This window comes from Moschus berezovskii, chromosome 1 (assembly GCF_049115385.1).
Source record: "Moschus berezovskii isolate FMDL1 chromosome 1, NW_MosBer_1.0, whole genome shotgun sequence".
NCBI lineage: Eukaryota > Metazoa > Chordata > Mammalia > Artiodactyla > Moschidae > Moschus > Moschus berezovskii.
The window spans coordinates 14494826-14517784 of record NC_142460.1 but is presented as its reverse complement, the minus strand read 5'-3'; the positions used below and the strand labels follow the sequence as shown (position 1 = coordinate 14517784).

General features: G+C 44.6%; 1 protein-coding gene and 1 pseudogene across 1 annotated transcript in view; both read right to left on the bottom strand.

The window, feature by feature from the left end:
• The window catches only part of KCNH8 (potassium voltage-gated channel subfamily H member 8), a 495092-nt gene that overhangs the window by 392171 nt on the left and 79962 nt on the right, over nt 1-22959 (bottom strand). The window lies entirely within an intron of this gene.
• LOC148778667 (heterogeneous nuclear ribonucleoproteins C1/C2-like) lies at nt 2895-21178 on the bottom strand (annotated as a pseudogene).

The window sequence follows — 22959 nt, the reverse complement described above, 5'->3', positions numbered from 1 at the left end:
TCCAGTCCTGTGGCCACTGCTGAGTTTTCCAAATTTGCTGGCATATTGAGTGTACCACTTTCACAGCATCATCTTGCAGGATTTGAAATAGCTCAACTGGAATTCCATCACCTCCACTACCTTTGTTCATAGTGATGCTTTCTAAGGCCCACTTGATTTCACATTCCAGGATGTCTGGCTCTAGGTCAGTGATCACACCATCGTGATTATCTGGGTCGTGGAGATCTTTTTTGTACAGTTCTTCTGTGTATTCTTGCCACCTCTTCTTAATATCTTCTGCTTCTGTTAGGTCCATACCATTTCTGTCCTTTATCGAGCCCCTCTTTGCATGAAATATTCCCTTGGTATCTTTAATTTTCTTGAAGAGATCTCGTCTTTCCTATTCTGCTGTTTTCCTCTATTTCTTTGCATTGATCACTGAGGAAGGCCTTTTTATCTCACCTTGCTATTCTTTGAAATTCTGCTTTTAGATGCTTATATCTTTCCTTTTCTCCTTTGCTTTTCGCTTCTCATCTTTTCACAGCTATTTGTAAGGCCTCCTCAGACAGCCATTTTGCTTTTTTGCATTTCTTTTCCATGGGGATGGTCTTGGTCCCTGTCTCCTGTACAATGTCATGGACCTCCGTCCAGAGTTCATCAGGCACTCTATCTATCAGATCTAGTCCCTTAAATCTATTTCTCACTTCCACTGTATAATCATAAGGGATTTGATTGAGGTCATATCTGAATGGTCTAGTGGTTTTCCCTACTTTCTTCAATTTCAGTCTGAATTTGGCAAAAAGGAGTTCATGATCTGAGCCACAGTCAGCTCCTGGTCTTGTTTTTGCTGACTGTATAGAGCTTCTCCATCTTTGGCTGCAAAGAATATAATCAATCTGATTTCGGTGTTGACCATCTGGTGATGTCCTAGCAAACACCCTCTTCTATGATGGTCATAGCAAACACCCTCTTCCAACAACATAAGAGAAGACTCTACACATCACCATAATGGAACATAGTGAGGAGAAAACTTGTGTTTTGATGTAGGAGAGTTCAGCTATCCTGGACTTATTCTGTCTTGTACTGAGAACTAAATAGATGGTATTAGGGGGCATAGCTTTCAAGGCCCCAACAGACTGAATTAAGGTGTGGGGCCTAGGAGTATTGACATAAAAATTGAGATTTGAACAGGGTATCCACTAAGGACAAGCTATGAGGGATTGTGCTAATTGTAGCAGTTGGTGGGATGCTATACTGAAGTGTGAAGTGTTAGATGCTGTCCTGCCTGACTCTTTGCGACCCCATGGACTACAGCCCACCAGGCTCCTCTGTCCATGAGATTCTCCAGGCAAGGATCCTGGAGTAGGTTGCCATTTCCTTCTCCAGGGGATCTTTCTGACCCAGGGATCTAATCCGGTCTTCTGCACTGCAGGCAGATTCTTTACCAACCAAGCTACAAGCGTTAAAACTTTACATTCAATTACCTTTACCTCCCTGTCACTTACTACAATCCTTTAACATTGCTAATTTTCTTATCTGCAAAACAAACATGCTAATATTCTCAGGGGAGAGAATTGAAGATTAAATAACACAATGGAACATAATTGGCCCTTAAACAATATGTGTGGAATTTTAAATTTTGAAAACTAATTAGATGGGAACAAAGAACTGGAGAAGAATTAAATGCATTGTAATAAAAATATTGTTAGCAGCACGTGGGTCTGTAATACACATTTCTAAGAGAATAATTGCTGATTATATTATATTTTTGCTTATATTCTTGAAGCTATTATAGACACCTATTGTCTGTATGAGTGTTAGTCACTCAGTCGTGTCCTACTCTTTGTGACCCCATGGACTGTAGCTTCTCTGTCCATGGAATTCTACAGGCAAGAATACTGGAGTGGGTCGCCTTTCCCTTCTCCAGGGGATCTTCCCGACCTAGGGATCAAACCCTGGTCTCCTGCATTGCAGGCAGATTGTTTACCATTTGAGCTACAGGGAAGTCCTATTGTATGTAACCTAAGGGTAAAAAAGTTGATTAAACAGCACAATTTTAGGGAAAGAATTTCAACAATGAAATTTCAATGTGCAGGTTAATGGTTTGGGAAAGTAACTTCTCAAAGTTGTCTGTTTAGCGTTTGCCTTATAGGGCAAACTATTGTTTGTTGTTTGTTTTCTCCCAATGAAGGAAATCTGTATTTTGAGGGGGTGGGAAACACGTCCCAAACACGAGTCTGTTCACAAAACTAACGCGCAGTATCAACTTTAGGAAACAAATCTTAAGTCGTTACACTGCTAATTTTTTCTAGAGGATGCATCTGACAAAACACATTGTTCCATCTGCGCTGAGCACAGCACTGTTATGTGGGGCTGACACACACACCTCTAACTCAAGCCACTCTGAGGTGCTAATCAACTAAGGAGATCATCTTTGTAGTCAGGGAAGCAACTGCTGAACTACTGTATAAGTGGGAAGAACTGCACTTCCTGCGTAACAGGAGGTTATTTTGGAGACAGTTGATAAAAACCATATATCCTCTTTACTGTTACGTCATAAAGAGGCATCAAAATTCAAAGCAGAAATCATCAGTTAAGACTCAATGTAACTACTAGGAGCAGCGAAGGGAATGGAAATGGGACCAGGCACAGGGCAGTACAAGTTGATGGACATGGAAGGCCTAGGGTGGGCAGAACAGCGAGTGTGTTCTCAAAGAGCGTCGCAGCGGGTCGGGTGAAAACGCTGGTCCTGGGCAAGCGCGTCGTGAGTATGAACGGGACAAGGTTTCCAAACTCCACCACGTGCCCGAGTCACTCTCGCCGCCAACATCTCTCCGCGGCCATTCTCCTCTTTCCAGCCTCTTCCCCGTCATCCGCGGTCACCTCCCGCGGTCACCGCTCAGCCGTCATCGCCATCACCACGCCGTGGGCCCCTCCGCCGCAGTCATCCTCAGGCCCCACCTGCACCTGAGTCTCACCTCCCGCCTGCTGCTCTGCTCCCCCTCCAGCGCGGCATCCTTCATCTGCGCTCCTTGTTTGCTCTGCTCCTTCTCAGCTTTCTAGGCTTTCCAGCAGAGAGTCCACTTTTTGTTTCATCTGGGTCAACTCCAACTTCAGGGTGTGACGGTCATCTGCTTTCCACTTTCCAGACTTAGGAGAAGATCCTCACCCAATGCTCTTAGAATCGAAGCGGCTTTTGCCCCTTCGCGAGGTGTATCTTGATGCACGCTGGCATTCTGAGGGCACTACAGCGGGAGGAATAGGAGAAGAAACTGCTAGATAAGTGTACCTCCCGGCACTGTAAGCCCACGAAAGTCGCAGTCCAAGTCAAAGGAGGCGCTGTATCTCCACTGCATGCTATTTCACACCGACTTTTCCTGGGTTCGCCTCTGGCTCTGAGGCCAGATTAGAAGCTAAAGCCAGCCGTCATTCTGCCATCCTCCCTGCCAGAGCAGCGCGGGCACCTCTCTCATTAACACACTGAACGAAGGCAAGGCTCTGATGAACAGAGAAGCCCACCGTTTTGTCGTATTTTGAGAAGACTGCCTCCACACAGATTTCTTGACCACAGAGAGTTGAGAATCCCAGTGAATGCACGAGAGCTCACAGAACAGGGTCTGCTGTCTCGTGGGCCACACTGCTGGCCATTGTCTGTGAGGACAAGGTGCCTCACTAAGCTGAAAAATGAAGCTGAAGATCAAAACAAATCTCACTGTAAAGTTGCCATGGTGCCCACCAAGATGCATCATTATGTTAAAAAAGTCTTTAAAATCAGTTTTGGAATGGGAATGTGTGGCTTCTGGAAGGGTGGGGAAAGGAGGTTAAATACCAAAGCTGAGTTCCAGTGAGTAGGGATGGGGCTTGCCTTGCTGCCCTCAAGCAAGTTCTACTAACTTACATATTTCAAGTGACTTGTAATCAGGAGTGGGGAAGGAGAAGTGATTTGGTTCTGAATCTGCTGCTCCGGGGTTCTACTTGGAGAAGTCGACTGCTGCTCGAGGTCTACAGCACAGGCGAACCGGCTCAGTCATTGCCTCTTTACAAAACGCCAAACTGCTGTTTCCACAGAGTAACATACACGCACGCTGTGCTGTGCTTAGGTGCTCAGTCATGTCCTATTCTTTGCAACCCAATGGATTGAATCCCACCAGGCTCCTCTGTCCACAGGATTCTCCAGGCAAGAACACTGGAGTGGGTTGCCATCCCAACCCAGGGATCAAACCCAGTTCTCGCGCATTGCAGGCAGATTCTTTACCATCTGAGCCACCAGGGAAGCCCAAGAATACTGGTGTGGGTAGCCTATCCCTTCTCCAGGGGATCTTCCCAAGCCAGGAATTGAACCCAGGTCTCCCACACTGGAGGCGGATTCTTTACCAGCTGATCCACCAGGGAAGCCCAACATTAGTACATACTGCAGGGTTAAATCAAACCTATAAAAATAACTAGCTGATAAAGATGAAGCTGAACTGATATTACTTTAAAAACCTAAAAACCGTAAGTAAAACTGAAAAGGATCACTAGCTAAATACAACACTGATTATACCTTGCCATTTACTCATTCTTCCAGAAAGGAAATGAAGTGGGAAACTCAACTGTCTGTGTAATAAAAACTTGGTAACTTTCCTTGGGTGCCATACTGTTTACATTTTCAGTAAATTTTAAGACAGACACAATTCTTTTCAGAATATAAGATTTTAGTAAAGTTTATTCATTAAATAGATTATTAATTATTCCTAAATCATCTTTAGAAATAAATATCTAAAAAAATAAAAACCAAAAATTATTTGTGCTTAATATATGATCTGGATATAATTTTGAACCACATTTATCAAATTCTCAAGATGGCCTTTTCTGTCAAGCTGATCCTTGGGGCTTAATCTTATTTTCTACTTTTATTTATTTCACCCATTTTTGGTTTAGTTTTAAATATGGAAACTGTTTTTATATTATTTTATTGAAGTACAGTTGATTTATAATGTTGTGCTAATTTCTGCTGAAGAGCAAAGTGACTCAGTTTTATACATATATACATTTTTAATAGATATTCTTTTTTATTATCGATTATCACAGGAGATTAGATAGTTCCCTGTGCTACACTGTGACTCTGTTGCTTACCCATTCTATATGTAATAGTCTGTATCTAGTAACTCCAAATTCCCAGTCTATCCCTCCCTTCCTCCCATCCCCCTAGGCAACCACGAATGAGTCTGGGAACTGATTTGATTTTTAATCAGTTACTTGTATCTCTGAAAGAGGGTTTCAAATTAGTTTCTGGAAAAATGTAAGGAATAATTTGATTAACTAGCTGTTAAAAAAATAAGAAACCTTAGTAATTCACTGAACAAGATATTATATTCCTCAGTTCCACAATAAAAATATATACTAAAGTATTCATATCCCATGAGAGTTTATAGTAGTTTTTTTAAAGAGATCCTACTCTGAACTCCCTCATTATTAATTGCGGTACTAGATCATGAAATCAGCCCTGAATATTCACTGGAAGGACTGATATTGAAGCTGAAGCTCCAATACTTTGGCCAGCTGATGCGAACGGCCAATTCATTGGAAAAAACCTTGATGCTGAGAAGGATTGAAGACAGAAGGAAAAGACAGTGACAGAGGATGAGATGGTTGGATGGCATCACGGATTCACAGGTCATTAACTTGGGCAAATTCCAGGAGATAGTGAGGGACAGGGAGGCCTGGCGTGCTGCAGTCCATGTCACAAAGAGCTGGACATGACTGAGCGACTGAACAACTCTCACGAAATCAGCTGAATAAAACCAAGCTCATCGGAATAGACAGGACTACTCATTTCTTAAACACTGATCAGTGTATTGACTGACTGACTGGTTGCCTTTCGGCCATGCTGGGTCTATGTGGCTGCACGGGCCCTCCTCCGGCTGCTGTGAGCAGCGGCTCCTCTCCAGCTGTGCTCCGGCCTCTCATGGCAGTGACTGTGCTCACTGTGAAGCGGGGCTGGCAGGCTCCCTAGTTGTGGCCCGTGGACTCAGCAGCAGTGGTCGTGGGCGCTGGAGTACAGGCACGATACTAGTGGGGCATGGGCTCAGCCACTGGGCAGCATGTGGGGTCCTCCCAGATCAAGGATCGAACTTACGGATCCGGCATTGGCAGCCACCAGGGAAGCCTGACTACTCACTTTTTAAATAGAAACACTGTTATTACATCACACAGTCCTTTGCCTTATCACCACATCTGCTGTTTGTCAATAAGACTCTCAGTTCAGTTCAGTCGCTCAGTCATGTCCGACTCTTTGCGACCCCATGAATCACAGCACGCCAGACCTCCCTGTCCATCACCAACTCCCGGAGTTCACTCAAACTCATCTCCACAGAGTCGGTGATGCCATCCAGCCATCTCATTCTCTGTTGTCCCCTTCTTCTCCCGCCCCCAACCTTTCCTAGCATCAGAGTGTTTTCCAGTGAGTCAACTCGTCGCATGAGGTGGCCAAAGTATTGCAGTTTCAGCTTCAGCATCAGTCCCTCCAATGAACACCCAGGATCGATATCCCTTAGAATGGACTGGTTGGATCTCCTTGCAATCCAAGGGACTCTCAAGAGTCTTCTCCAACACCACAGTTCAAAAGCATCAATTCTTCAGTGATCAGCTTTCTTCACAGTCCAACTCTCACATCCATACATGACCACGGGAAATACCATAGCCTTGACTAGACGGACCTTGGTTGGCAAAGGAATGTCTCTGCTTTTTAATATGCTATCTAGGTTGGTCATAACTTTCCTTCCAAGGAGTAAACATCTTTTAATTTCATGGCTGCAATCAGCATCTGCAGTGATTTTGGAGCCCAAATAAATAAAGTCTGACACTGTTTCCACTGTTTCCCCATCTAATTGCCATGAAGTGATGGGGCCAGATGCCATGATCTTCGTTTTCTGAATGTGCACCTTTAAGCCAACCTTTTCACTCTCCTCTTTCACTTTCATCAAGAGACTTTTGAGTGCCTCTTCACTTTCTGCCATAAGGGTGGTGTCATCTGCATATCTGAGATTATTGATATTTATCCCGGCAATCTTGATTCCAGCTTGTGCTTCTTTCAGCCCAGCGTTCCTCATGATGTACTCTGCATATCAGTTAAATAAGCAAGGTGACAATATACAACCTTGACGTACTCCTTTTCCTATTTGGAACCAGTCTGGTGTTCCATGTCCAGTTCTAACTGTTGCTTCCTGACCTGCATACAGGTTTCTCAAGAGGCAGGTCAGGTGGTCTGTTATTCCCATCCCTTTCAGAATTTTCCACAGTTTATTGTGATCCACACAGTCAAAGAATTTGGCATAGTCAATGAACCAGAAATAGATGGTTTTCTGGACCTCTCTTGCTTTCTCCATGATCCAGCAGATGTTGGCAATTTGATCTCTGGTTCCTCTGCCTTTTCTAAAACCTGCTAGAACATCTGGAAGTTCACGGTTCACATATTGCTAAAGACTGGCTTGGAGAATTTTGAGCATGACTTTACTAGCGTGTGAGATGAGTGCAATTGCTGACTTGCATATTTTACTGAATACAGCCTTTTTTATGAGGATAAGAGACAGTTCCTGATAGTTAGAAACTTTCAGTTTTCACTATTGAGAGTTTGAAATACATATATATATCTATGGACCTCATTTTAAAATTTTATGTATGTTTATAAATACATAATATATACACATGAACTGTTTTCAGAAACTAATGACTTAGGCACACTTCTGCATGAATCGTATGAATAACAATTTTTATCCAGCAGCTACAAGAACTGTTAACACTGCAAGCTGTGAATACATATTTACAAATTATAAGGAGCATTCTTTTGTCAGATGATTTAAAAGTTTGCCTCTTAGGATGCAGTATCCTTTGTTTTTCACCATGATTTATGCAATATTAGTGAATTGCTTCTATAATGAAGGTTTGTTTCTGCACTGACATTTGTAGAATTTACTGTTCTAAAACCACCCTGTCAGATGAATAAAGAGAGGGTAGAATTTAGCTCAGTTCAACACATAACATGATTTTTCAACCTGATTAGTGATGAACAACTATCAGACTTAATACATTAATAGGACGACACAAGACAATGCATGCAAGAACACGCAGCATGGTAGAAGTTAAATATTTGAGAGAGGAATGAAAACAGCTTTCAAAATGTCAAGCTTTCCCTTCCCACAGCATTTCTTATTTTATGATTTTCTGCCATAAACACGAGGCCAATAATAGGAATAGGAAATCAATAATAAGCAAATGTTGATCAGTCAGTGAGTCTTCATTACATGATCATCTGCCTGCCACCAGCCACTGCTTTGAGGTTCTGGTGACTTTGCAATAGGGAAGAACAAATTTGATTCCATATTGGATCTATTTATTTTATTGTAGCCTCTGTATTTTATTGCATTTGCTACAAGTTAAGAATGTTGCCTATAGCCTGAAATACACAGAATAGCCCATTATCAAGGGCTATTCTCAAAGATATAAATAGCACATTTCCATTCATACAGCTACAAAAAGTTGCGTAACAGAAAATAACTGTTGTCTTGTTGGAGTTTTACAGGAACATCATGAACAGACCTATGTGGACAGCTCTAAGAACTTATTTTTGCAACAACTCCTGCCCTTTGAGTATAAGGGAAGCCTAAATTCTAACTCAGGCAAGATGGTTCTTCAGGATGCTACATTCTTGGTCTGCTGGCTTTCCAAATAAAGTCACTGTTCCTTGCCACAACACATCCCTCAGTTAACTGGCCTGTCGTGGGGCAAGCAGTTACGGGCTTGGCAACAACTCTGGGCTCTTCCAAGTAGTGGCCTTGCTGTGGACCCCTCTCATCCTCTCTCTCTCTCCTCTATATTTTCTGAAACATGCCTCATTTCTGCAGACCCCTCATTCTTAATGATACAGCTAACTTATCTTAAAAACTTCTTGGGATTCTACATTCTAGGAGCTACCCTAAAAAACAAACATGGTATATTTCCCTGTTAAGAATACATTGGAGAGTGGGCATTAGCACTGGTTATTATTATTGTTCGGGATACGCTGTGTTGTGGGGTCACTAGATGCTGACTGTGCTCATACAATGTTTCTTTACTTCTGTAATATTAAAATTAAGCATAATTTAGAGTCACAATAGTTTATAAATCTTGATGGTTTATTATAGAAATTCAGATCTCCACACATTCTCTATTGGCCACAGGAAAAGGTCTAAGCTATTTTTATGGCAATAGTGAGTGAGTGAAGTTGCTCAGTTGTGTCCGACTCTGCAGCCCCCTGGACTGTGGCCCACCAGGCTCCTCCATCCATGGAATTTTCCGGGCAAGAGTACCGGAGTAGGTTGCCATTTTCTTCTGCAGGGGATCTTCCTGACCCAGGGCAATGGAGCCCTATTACTTCTCCAGCTTTATTTGTGCCATAGTCAAGACTTTTCCTCTTGCAGTTCTCTAGGCCACCATGTAGGTCTGGCCTCTACAGATTCGCGTACTTGCTAGAACACTCCCATACCTTTACCTTCCAAGGCCTTCTATTTCGGGTTGACTCAAGAATCATCGCCTTGAAGAAACCAGTTCTGTTCCTGCCTTTGTTTCCCACCATCTCCTGCGCTCACACAAACCCTACTGAGGTGGGCTGGGGCCTGGCCCTTTGCTGCAGCGCCTGTATGTGGACGAACATTTCCCAGAGCAACAGAATACAAACAAACTGTGAGGGGCTAAAAATAACTGTGCACATGTGCAGCTGGGACATGTTATGGACAAGACACAAAAGGGCTGAAAAAACTCAACGGACACTTGTGAAGTCCGGGAGCAGAATCAGGGTGTCGGGGACGAGAGCAGAGCCCTGTGCCTGCCTCCTGCACTCAGCACCCCCTAAGGGGCAGGCAGATCGCCTGAGACCCCCAGCTCGACTCCTGCACACACCCCTACGCTCATCCCTTGTAAGGAACTAGCTCGCCTCGCTCTCAGGAAGCAAGAAAGGGAACTCTGACTGCAGCAAAAGCCTTGCCTGAATCTCTTGCCTGGCCTCTTACAACGTTCTGATGATTGGGAAAGGCCAAGAACCCTGGTCAGTAACACTTTATACAGCGAGGAAATAGGACTTCATGTTCATGGACTTACTAATGTTCCTATACTGGATGCTAAGTGCCTTAAAGACTGGAAGGATTACTTGTTCGCTCTGAATCTCTATGATTGATCTCTATGTCTGGCACATGGTGAATACTGAAAAAATGTTTATTGATTAAAAATGAATAAAAAGCTATCACCTGTTTGTAATTACTGAATTAACCGCTGATTCAATAACATTTTCAATACCTTGCTGCATGGTGTCTAAGCACTGCCTTTGACATATAAAACCCCACTCAAAAACCTTCAACAGTTTCCCCTATACCAAGCATCAAATTTGTGACAAGCACTATAAAAATGTTTCTGAAAAACATTTTTTCTTTTCTCAAATAACTTTAAATTCCACCCAGAAAATAGGTCAAGAATGAGTAAAGCAGTAATAATGTCAATAATAATCTTAAAGTTTTATACAACACTTATCTTGGACCAAAAGTATTCATATAAGCACTCAACATATACTAGCACAGGTAATCGTCACAATAATCTAGTTAGGACATCTCATTATCCTCTTAGAAGTGGAGAAACCAAACTGCTGAGAAGTTATGTGAGTTTCCTAAGGTTGCGGAAGGAGGGAGCGGCAGAGCTGAAACGTGGAGTCAGGCAGCCTCACTCTGAAGCCTGTATTCTTACCTCCCGCCCCATATTGCCTCTAAAATCATGATTTGTAAATGCCCCCATGCCCCCAAACAACCGCAAGACTGACTGTCAAATGGCTGGACAGACACACGCTCTTAATATAGCTTTAGAGGAAAGGACAATGACTCAACGATAGACAGGTTCAGGAAAGCTTCACGGGAGAAGCGAACTTTGACTGGAAGTGACCTTTTAGGCTTTGCTGGGTTTTGGGACGGTCTCACAATAGAGGAAACAAGGATGAGTACATACAAGGTATGTTGCCTGTAAGAGAATATCGGAGGACACGTGGGCAAGATGATGCTGTTAGCTGCTAAGCGGTGTCTGACTCTGCAACCCCATGGGCTGCAGCGCGGCCAGGCTCCCCTGTCCTTCACTGTCTCCCAGAGACTGCTCAGATTCAAGCCCACTGAGGCAGTGATACTGTCTAACCGTCTCATCATCCTACGTGGTCCCCTTCTCCTCTTGCCTTGAATGTTTCCCGTTATCAGGGTTTTTTCCAATGAGTCAGTTCTTAGAATGGGAGGATTAAATTCCAAAGTCCATAGTTCAAAATATTCTAACTGACCCTAGAAGCCATTGAGAGAAATGGCCAAAGAGAAAGGAATAAAGCAGTGCTTCAAAATAGTAATCGTCAGCGGTGTGTAAAGCAGAGTGACAGACAAAGACACTGGAAGCCCGAAGCTCATGAAAACACTAACTTTACACGCACACGTGACAGGATGCTCGTTTTACTGCTCCCTTCTTTCTTCTACCAAGATTGTTGAATTTGAGGTTGGAAAATCTGGTCTTAAATTTTACCCCTGCGATTCATTAGCACTAAGGGCCAAAAGTATAGTATTTCCTAGTTCATAAACTGAGATTGTTAAAGGATAATTATTTTACAAGATAAAACCTCTCATGCGAATTTACAGTATGCAGGTGTCCAAGACAATATTTAATTTATTAATTGATGAGACAAACAGTCAGATGTTAAAACTAGCTCAAAGAACCACAGACAAAAGCAGCAAAAAATGCTAAACTAAACTTAGAAATAGAATAAAAACCTGTCTTCTTCAACAGTGGGCAAAGGAAGCCAATTTTACCTCACCAGGAAATAATGTATTTGTATATCTACAGACAAGAATCATTTCCATTTCTATTCAGTTCAGTTCAGTTCAGTCGCTCAGTCGTGTCCGACTCTTTGCGACCCCATGAATCACAGCACGCCAGGCCTCCCTGTCCATCATCAACTCCCGGAGTTCACTCAAACTCATGTCCACAGAGTCGGTGATGCTATCCAGCCATCTCACTCTCTGTTGTCCCCTTCTCCTCCCACCCTCAATCCTTCCCAGCATCAGAGTCTTTTCCAGTGAGTCAACTCGTCGCATGAGGTGGCCAAAGTATTGGAGTTTCAGCCTCAGCATCAGTCCTTCCAATTCAGTTCAGTTCAGTTCAGTTCAGTCGCTCAGTCGTGTCTGACTCTTTGCGACCCCATGAATCACAACACGCCAGGCCTCCCTGTCCATCACCAACTCCTGGAGTTCACTCAAACTCATGTCCATCGAGTCGGTGATGCCATCCAGCCATTTCATTCTCTGTCGTCCCCGTCTCCTCCCACCCTCAATCCTCCCAGCAGGCCAAAGTATTGGAGTTTCAGCCTCAGCATCAGTCCTTCCAATTAGTTACCTACAATTTACAGAATTGTAGATGGCTCAAAGACAATTAAAGATGGTTCAAAGACAATTTGGAGAAGGAAATGGCAACCCACTCCAGTGTTCTTGCCTGGTGGCTGCCGTCTATGGGCTCAAAGACAATTTGGAGATGGCAACCCACTCCAGTGTTCTTGCCTGGTGGCTGCCGTCTATGGGCTCAAAGACAATTTGGAGAAGGAAATGGCAACCCACTCCAGTGTTCTTGCCTGGTGGCTGCCGTCTATGGGGTCGCACAGAGTAGGACACGACTGAAGCGACTTAACAGCAGCAGCAGCAGCAAAGACAATTATCTGAAAATTATCAGATCACCAGGAGGGATGTATTATTTAAGCTTTCCTAGCTTTCCACTGAAGAAATTCAGTATTTTTTTTTTTTTTCATTTCCAAGTCTTCCACTGTGTCCATTTGATGACACTGGTATGAGCGTTAACTGAGAATATCGGTGATACCTGGACCAGAAGAGGAATCCAAAATTCCTAAAACAAGGAATTAGGGAGTCCTTTCCCTCGCCTCATGACTTAAATAGTACCTAATCATTTTCTCAACATACATGTGAGCGGAAAATTCAGAAAAGAAGTAGAGCTAGTCTTCACGAGGCTTAGGTATTTGCAAGCGTACCACTTCTACCGGTAAAGGAAGATGACAGCTAAACAAAAGGCTGACTTGGGGTCTCCTAGGGAGAATCTGGCACAAGAAAATAAAAGTCAGCATGGTCCAATAAGCCAAATCTGCAACGGTGTCTTTTGCTTTGAGTCAGAGTGCACTGTTGCAAAAACATAAATAAACTAATGAGCTAAATATTTTTTAAAGCAAATGAACATTCTCTAACTTTCTATCTTTCTAACATTTGCTAGAATGATATCAGGTGTGGCAAGAAGGCAAGAGAAAGATGCAAACTGAGAGAAGAGCAGGACTCAGGGAGTATCGGAGCTGGAGGACCAAGGAGGCAACTATAAGACCGGTGCCTCTGCAAAGGAATCACCACTGCTATAAGCCACTGGCACCAGCACTGAACCTCGTTATAGTTCTCATGGGCTTCCCTGGTGGCTCAGACGGCAAAGAATCTGCCTGCAGTGCAGGAGACCTGGGTTCAACCCCTGGGTCGGGAAGACCCCCTGTAGAAGGGAAAGGCCACCCACTCCAGTATTCTGGCCTGGGGAATTCCACAGACAGACACAGCTAATGGGCTACAGTCCATGGGCTGCAGAGGACTGGACACGACTGAGCGACTAACGCTCTCATAGTTATCATGGTTCCTAACTCACTCTTCTCTCCTGGGTCTCTTGCTCCAGAATCAGGGTCTCAGACGGCAACATCTGATCGGCTGAGCTTGGGTTACACACTATGCTTTGGCTCCTGGGGAATTATCAGGCAGATGGAATAGCTTCCCTTTCACTTTTGTAGTGCAAGGCGAAACACTGCATCGTGCCCATATAATGAACTGTACTGATACAAAGAGGGCAACAGATGCTCCATTGTCAAGTGAAGTGAAGGGAAGTCACTCAGTCGTGTCCGACTCGTAGCGACCCCATGGACTGCAGGCTCCTCCGTCCATGGGATTTCCCAGGCAAGAATACTGGAGGGGGTTGCCATTTCCTTCTCCAGGAGAACTTCCCGACCCAGGGATTGAACTCGGGTCTCCCGCTTTGTAGGCAAACGCTTTACAGTCTGAGCCACCAGGGAAGTCCACTGCCAAACAACAGAGCAAATGTCTAAAGCGAGGGTCTCTGTTGGGGATGGAGAGTAGACAAGATATGAGCCCATCTCGGAAGCATCTGCTCTGTCAGCTCCAATGCACCTGGAAGAAGAGCCCTACGGGAGTCAAGGGGGGAAAAGCCTGCTCGGCCAGAGCCAAGAAGTTCTGCTGCTTGATTCCCTCTGGAAAGGAAGAGTAAGTTCTGCTGCGGGACTCCCTCTGAAAAGGCAAAATATGGTGGAAAGGCTTCCCTTCACAACCAGAGGAAGATGGAGCACACTGAGCCTTGGAACTGCAGGAGGTCAGGCAGCAGCTCATAAATGGCTACCGGAGTAGGTGATGACAGCCGAGAAAAGGCATGGGGGTGCCTCCCTGGGAGACTCCAGCTGCAAAAGAGGATCCACGTGTGCCCACAGCTGGTGAGGCTCAGGGAAAATATTTGATTACAGAAATTACCAGTATTTCCCCTAAAACATATCATGTCATTAATTTTACCATCACTTTCAGTTATGATGGCTTTCCTCATAATACTTTAGTACCCTGAAATGGCCTTCTACTCTTTTTCACCTAACTTTTTAAAGTAACTGGACAATCCCACCTCTCAACAAAGCATAATCTGACCTAAACCAACCCATATTGCTTTCTTCCTTATCCAAATTAGTAAAGCTCTTGCCATACAATTTAATACTTAAAATCAAACACTGTCTATGACCTTCCCTAACTGTGTCCAACCCATAAGATTGGCCTCTTCAACCAATGTGAGGGAGCCCTGTAAAGAAATTGGACTGTCAGACTTTGGAATTCTCTATGTTTAAAATAGTTGCTTAACAAACAGGGGTTTAACCTGCAAGATGGGTTGGAACAAACTGGTCTGGGTTAAGTCTGTCACACACTGATTAGGGGATAAATACTTTATTCAACTGCCGATCCTTATTCCCTCATGAATAAAAATGGGAAAACGATGATGAAGATAAAAATACTGCCACCAAGACCCAGCTCAATGTGTTATCATGAACTAATAAAAATGCAGCAAACTGCTTTCAAACGTTAAACCCCTGCATTATAAAAAGGCTACTTTTGAATGCATGTTATTAACCACTATTCAGTTCAGTTCAGTTCAGTCGCTTAGTTGTGTCCGACTCTTTGCGACCCCATGAATCACAGCACGCCAGGCCTCCCTGTCCATCACCAACTCCCGGAGTTCACTCAAATTCATGTCCATTGAGTCAGTGATGCCATCCAGCCATCTCATTCTCCGTCATCCCCTTCTCCTCCCGCCCCCAACCTTTCCCAGCATCAGAGTCTTTTCCAGTGAGTCAACTCGTCGCATGAGGTGGCCAAAGTATTGGAGTTTCAGCTTTAGCATCAGTCCTTCCAATGAACACCCAGGATTGATCTCCTTTAGAATGGACTGGCTGGATCTCTTTGCAGTCCAAGGCTATTAGCAACAAATAAAAACAATGTCCCTAGCTGAATTTTAAATGCCATAGCACGTTACAGACAAAAAGATATTTTTCGAAATGGGGTCCATTCTAGTGTGCTTCCAAATGTACTGTATAGGAAGTCATAATTTTTCTTAAACTTACTATTCTGTCTTTTCCTGCCCAGTATGGCCACAGAAGCCTGGCTCTGCACCCTTCCTAACTAAGCAAATTCCACGCCTGACATCCTCTTCCTTCACAGTAACAGCACCTGACATTTGTATAGCACTTCACAGTTTTTAAAACACTTTCACACATACTGTCTCATTGGATCTTTGCATACACATATGCATGCACATGAACTACAAAAAAAGAGTGCTAATACTTAACTGTGGTGCTGGAGAAGACTCTTGAGAGTCCCTTGGACTGCCAGGAGATCCAACCAGTCCATTCTAAAGGAGATCACTCCTGGGTGTTCTCTGGAAGGACTGATGCTAAAGCTGAAACTCCAATACTTTGGCCACCTCATGTGAAGAGTTGACTCACTGGAAAAGACTCTGATGCTGGGAGGGATTGGGGGCAGGAGGAGAAGGGGACAACAGAGGATGAGATGGCTGGATGGCATCACCGACTCGATGGACATGAGTTTGAGTGAACTCCGGGAGTTGGTGATGGACAGGGAGGCCTGGCATGCTGTGATTCATGGGGTCGTGGAGAGTCGGACATGACTGAGCGACTGAACTGAACTGAATACTTAATAAATTCCCCGAAATGCTTGAAGCTTTAAAGTTAAACCAAAATTTCATTAGGAAAGCAGTTCTTTCTTTGAGAAGATTTCTTTTGCAACAGCAAAATTATCTCCACTTTAATACTCAGTACTTAAGGCAACAATCAGAAAGCTTTTAGAGCTAATTTTGAAACATTAAATCTGCACCCCAAATTTAAATGGAATCACTTCTGTATCTACCTACACGTCTATGGCGCCTTATACAGCACTTTACAGTTTACAGCACTTTTCACGCCTACAATCTCACTTACCTTTGCACAGACACAAAGACAAGATCAAAGTCATGGCTTATGCATTCACCCGTGTATCTCTCGGATACAAAGTGCCTGGTCCAAGGAGATACTGAATAAATATCTGTTAGATTAAATACGAAGGAAGGGGACAAAGAAAAACAAGGAGGAAAGGAAGAGAATGATATGACTCAAAAGCAAAGAATCCTTCTATTAAAATAATAAAGACGCAAAAAAATTAAAATACGAAATAAACAAAAAACAAGGGAACACTTGTGTCCATGGAAATACAGAAGATAGGTTCTTATTTTTCTCTGTTGCAGAAACGCCAATAAATTACATTAATATTCAATTCTCACATGTATACTTTGTGCTGAGCACTAAATTACAAGTTTGGTAAGGAGGGACTTATCAAATATTGGAATTAGGAGATGCTTTCTTTACTATTTTTAAAAATGGCATATGTTTGAGAATCTAAAACTTTCAGTCAAATAGGGTATGAAAACCACTCTTGCAGGGGATCAGCCTCAGCTTTCAAATTAAAACTCCTTTTCTCATTTGTGTTGTTCAGTCACTCAGTTGTGTCCCACTGTTCGCGACCCACGGACTGCAGCCACCAGGCTTCCCTGTCCTTCACCATCTCCCAGATCTTGCTCAAAAATCATGTCCATTGAGTTGGCTACTGATGCTTCAAGATGACAGAGTTTGAGTGCCTCTATAAATGAATCCTTCTAAAAGGTGATATGGAAATCGTAAATCTTTTATGGCAACTGGTTGCAATTCTGTACTTAAAACAGTAAAAAAAAAAAAAAAGAAAGAAAGAAAAAAGCAATGAATAAGGCTTTTGTAATAATATTTGACTGGACGAAAATGCCAGCAAGTTTGAAGACCATATCTAAATATGTCTGCTATAAGTATTTTGAACTGAAAACAAAATAAGAATGTATCTATTTTATGGGGATCAGTTCAGTTCAGTTCAGTCGCTCAGTCGTGTCCGACTCTCCATGACCCCATGAATCACAGCACGCCAGGCTTCCCTGTCCATCACCAACTCCCGGAGTTCACTCAAACTCATGTCCACAGAGTCGGTGATGCCATTCAGCCATCTCATTCTCCGTCGTCCCCTTCTCCTCCCGCCCCCAACCTTTCCCAGCATCAGAGTCTTTTCCAGTGAGTCAACTCGTCGCATGAGGTGGCCAAAGTATTGCAGTTTCAGCTTTAGCATCAGTCCCTCCAATGATCATGTTGAGTTAAAATAAATATAATGGTAACAAATTCAACCACACACCCAAGTCAATTTCATAGAAAGCTGAAAAATAGTAATTTGGAGAAACATAATCAGTTACTCAAAATGAATGCATCATATGATTAGAGGATGCTTTTGGAACTGTGGTGTTGGAGAAGACTCTTGAGAGTCCCTTGGACTGCAAGGAGATCCAACCAGTCTATCCTAAAGGAGATCAGTCCTGGGTGTTCATTGGAAGGACTGATGTTGAAGCTGAAACTCCAATACTTTGGCCACCTGATGTGAAGAGCTGACTCATTGGAAAAGACCCTGATGCTGTGAAAGGTTGAAGGCAGGAGAAGGGGACGATAGAGGATGAGATGGTTGGATGGCATCACTGACTCAATGGACATGGGTTTAGGTAAACTCTGGGAGTTGGTAATGGACAGGGAGGCCTGGAGTGCTGTGGTTCATGGGGTTGCAAAAAGTCGGACACGACTGAGTGACTGCACTGAACTGAATGTCAATAATAAAGGAAATGTGGCTGCGACAAATAAAGATGGAAAAGAGTGGAATAAACACATCTCCTCAGACTCCTTTGAAAAGGACAAATGAAAAAATAAAAGTAAAAGAGCACCTGAAATCTGGGACAATTATGGACTTCCTGGAAGATATAAAGCAGATGGAAATATACTAATGTCAAAAGCCAGCTAGATTATGATTATTTTAACCAGAAAAGACCTTTAAAAATCTTGAGATAATGTTGTTCTTTGGAGAATTGGATCACAGGAAGTTAACAGAAAAATTATAGTGTTTTAAGACCAATGAGAGTAGCTGACTATTTAGGTGAATAACTTTTATCCTTTTTTGCCTGGATGAAACTAAAATTGAACAAGAGAACATTCTATCACAGGAGGAACTCTGACATGGGCGACTTCAACAGTGGGCACAGGTACTGCAAATAGAAGACAAAATCCTAAGTAAAGCACATCATGAGACATTCAGGAAAGCACAAGCTGGCTGAAGATCAATATTCTGTCCATTTTCTCCTCTGAACAATAACTGGAGGAACTTTCTCATCTTTAAGGTGTGTATTTACTGCTAAACAAACAAATAAAACTCATCCAGTCTGTGGAAATACACTGAAGCTACTTAGACTGTACAATCTGAGATGTGTAGAGGAAATCCACTAACTCAAAAAAGAGGCAATAACCTACACTCTCAAAGAAGAAAAAAAATTGCTAAAAAAATTTTGTTTGAATTTTCTGGAAAAAAATTCTGAAAAACTTGAAAAATTTTTTCAAATTGAAAAAGTTTTCACATTTTCAAACTTTTTACAAATCTGAAAAAACTGCTCAAGCACAAGACAGAAGAAAGATGAAAAATAAGATGAGCTAATGTTCTCAGAATTAAATACTATCCAAGAGGATATTGAGAACAAAAGATTCAAATTATAAAACATACATAAAAACTTGTTTAAAAAAAGGGTAAATACTAAGATGAAAATTAAAAAAAAAAAAGAAGTCTAAATAGCAGAATGGACCCTGACAAAAATTGGAGACCCCTAAGAGTAAGAGAATGCTCAAACTACCACACAATTGCACTGATCTCACATGCTAGTAAAGTAATGCTTAAAATTCTCCAAGCGAGGCTTCAACAGTATGTGAACCGTGAAATTCCAGATGTTCAAGCAGGTTTCAGAAAAGGCAGAGGAACCAGAGATCAAATTGCCAACATCCACTGGATCATCGATAAAGCAAGAGAGTTCCAGAAAAACATTTACTTCTACTTTATTGACTATGCCAAAACCTTTCACTGCATGGATCACAATAAACTGGGGAAAATTCTTAAAGAGATGGAAATACCAGACCGCCTGACCTGTCTCCTGAGAAATCTGTATGCAGGGAAGGAAGCAACAGTTAGAACCAGACATGGAACAAGAGACTGGTTCCAAATCAGGAAATGAGTACGTCAAGGCTGTATACTGTCACCTTGCTTATTTAACTTATATGCAGAGTGCATCATGAGAAATGCTGGGGTGGATGAAGCACAAGCTGGAATCAAGATTGCTGGGAGAAATATCAATAACCTCAGATATGCAGATGACATCACCCTTATGGCAGAAAGTGAAGAGGAACTAAAGAGCCTCTTGATGAGGGTGAAAGAGAAGAATGAAAAAGCTGGCTTAAAACTCGCCATTCAAAAAACTAAGATCACGGCATTGGGTGCCATCACTTCATGGCGAATAGATGGGGAAAAGCAGAAACAGTGACAGAGTTTATTTTCTGGGGTCTCCAACATCACTGGAGATGGTGACTGCAGTCATGAGATTAAAAGACGCTTGCTCCTTGGACGAAAAGTTATGACTAACATAGACAGTGTATTAAAAAGCAGAGACATTACTCTCCCAACAAAGGTCTAGTCAAGGCTATGGTTTTTCCAGTAGTCATCTATGGATGTGAGAGCTGGACTATAAAGAAAGTTGAGAACCGAAGATCCTTTTGAACTGCGGTGCTGGAGAAGACTCTTGACAGTCCTTGGACTGCAAGGAGATCCAACCAGTCCATCCTAAAGGAAATCAGTCCTGAATATTCATTGGAAGGACTGGTGCTGAAGCTGAAACTCCAATACTTTGGCCACCTGATGCAAAGAACTGACTCACTGGAAATAACCCTGATGTTGAGAATGATTGAAGGTGGGAGAAGGGAGGTGACAGAGGATGAGATGGTTGGATGGCATCACTGACTCAGTGGACATGAATTTGAGTAAAATCCAGGAGTTAGTGATGGACAGAGAGGCCTGGCGTGCTGCAGTACATGGGGTCACAAAGAGTCGGACGTCACTGAGCGACTGAAATGAACTGAACTAAACTGAACTGAAGAGTAAGTCTGGGGCCCTTTTGCTGAATGCAGTGGACAAGAGTTGGATAGTATGAGAAAAAAGTTATGATATAATGCTGCTGCTGCTGCATCACTTCAGTCATCTCAGACTCTGTGCGACCCCACAGAAGGCAGCCCACCAGGCTTCCCCGCCCCTGGGATTCTCCAGGCAAGAACACTGGAGTGGGCTGCCATTTCCTTCTCCAATGCATGAAAGTGAAAAGTGAAAGTGAAGTCACTCAGTTGTGTCCAACTCTTAGCGACCCCACGGACTGTAGCCCACCAGGCTCTTCCGTCCGTGGGATTTTCCAGGCAAGAGTATTGGAGTGGGTTGCCATTGCCTTCTCCATAAGAGATAATGATTGACTTTAAACAGTCTTTTAACATTAAACCAAAAGAATGCAGAGAGGTGTAACAGAGAAGAGGAAATAACCAAAGAAAAAGCAATTTACCTCTGTCAACTGCATAAAATAAAACTGACATACAGAAGTACACAGACTGGGGGACTTTCAACATGGCGGAGGAGCCTTTCTTCTCAGACATACATCAAAAACACAGCATCTGCCTGCGGGGCGACTCCTGGGAACACCTTCTGAAGGCTGGCAGAAGGCCCCGCTGCTGCTGCTGCGTCACTTCAGTCATGTCCGACTCTGTGCGACCCCACAGACGGAAGCCCACCAGGCTCCCCCGTCCCTGGGATTCTGGCCGCAGACTACCCCAAAGGCAAGCCCATCCCTTCAGCTTGAGGCAGGTTAAAAGATGAAGGTTAAAAAAGAAAGACAAGGGAATTCAGGATGGGGACTTGCCCCCTGGGGAGGCAGTCATGAGGGAGGGGAAGCGCCCACACACTTGCAAGGCCCCTCGCAGCGGGGACCAGGCGCCGGGGCGGGACCGGGCGCCGGGGCGGGAAGGGCCTGCAGCCTCGGGCGGGAACAAGCGCCAGGCGCTCAGGGAGCCGCTCAGGGAGCGACGCGGGGGCGTCGCCGAGCAGAGGCGGCTGCTGAGCATGCGCAGGCGCGCGGCGCAGGCCTCGTGCACAGGCGCGGGCTTCGGGGCGGCCCGGGGAGAGGCCGGGCGGCCGCTGCGAGGACGCTGCGAGGGGCCTCGCGCGACGACTGAGGGAGCCCCGGGAGTGCCCCGGCCGGCCACCGTGCCAGGGACGGCAGGGCCGCCTTCGCGGGCGCCCCGGCGCGGGGCCGAGACTCCGGCGGTGGACGAGCCCAGCGGAGGCGAGGGACGGAGCCCGACGCCGCACCATGCCGGCGGGGAGCGCGGGCCGCCTGACGGGCGCGGCGGGACCGCTGGGGGCTGGCGGCTGCCCCCGGCCTTGGGGGGCACAGGCGGCTGCCCGCCGCTGCCCGGAGCCTGCCAACCTGGCTCTGCCGAGACCCGCGACCCGCGGCCCACACCCTCGGGGCCGCGCCCGACGCGCCTCAGACGAGCGGCGTCCCGCAGGCCTCGGCCGCGGCCACACGCTGCCCAGCGGGGTCTGCGGTGCCCGCCCGCCCGCAGAGCGCCAGGCCCTGTGTCAGCAGAGCAGAGGAAGGGGTGCCACCCCTGCAGCCGCGGCTGCCCCGCATCAAAGTAAACCCTCACGGCCAGCCCGAGGCTGTGGACTTGGGGCAAGTACACAAGCTGCAGGAAGGCCCCATCTGACTCTGAGCTGCGCCCACGCCGTCCAGTCCAGTCCAGTCCAGTCACTCATCGTGTCCGACTCCTTGCGACCCCGTGAATCACAGCACGCCAGGCCTCCCTGTCCATCACCAACTCCCGGAGTTCACTCAAACTCATGTCATCGAGTCGGTGCTGCCATCCAGCCGTCTCATCCTCTGTCGTCCCCTTCTCCCGCCTTCAATCTTTCCCAGCATCAGAGTCTTTTCCAGCGAGTCAGTTCTTCGCATCAGGAGGCCAAAGAACTGGACTTTCAGTTTCATCATCAGTCCTTCCAATGAATATTCAGGACTGATTTCCTTTGTTGGACTGTGGTTAAGTCTCCTTTATGTAGGCTAGAAAGTCATAGTTCTGATTAATTGTGGCGTCTGTCCCCAATGGGTGGGATTGGACCAGTACCTTGTGAAGGTTTCCTGGTTTCCAGGCACAGAACCAGTGCCTATGTTCTGTTGGATGGATCTGCGTCTTGTCTCTCTGAAGGGCAGTGTCAGAGATTGATTGGTTGGATCTCTTTGCAGTCCAAGGGACTCTCAAAAGAGTCTTCTCCAACACCACGGTTCAAAAGCATCAGTTCTTCTGACTCAGCCATCTTTAGGGTCCAACTCTCACATCCATAGGAGACCACT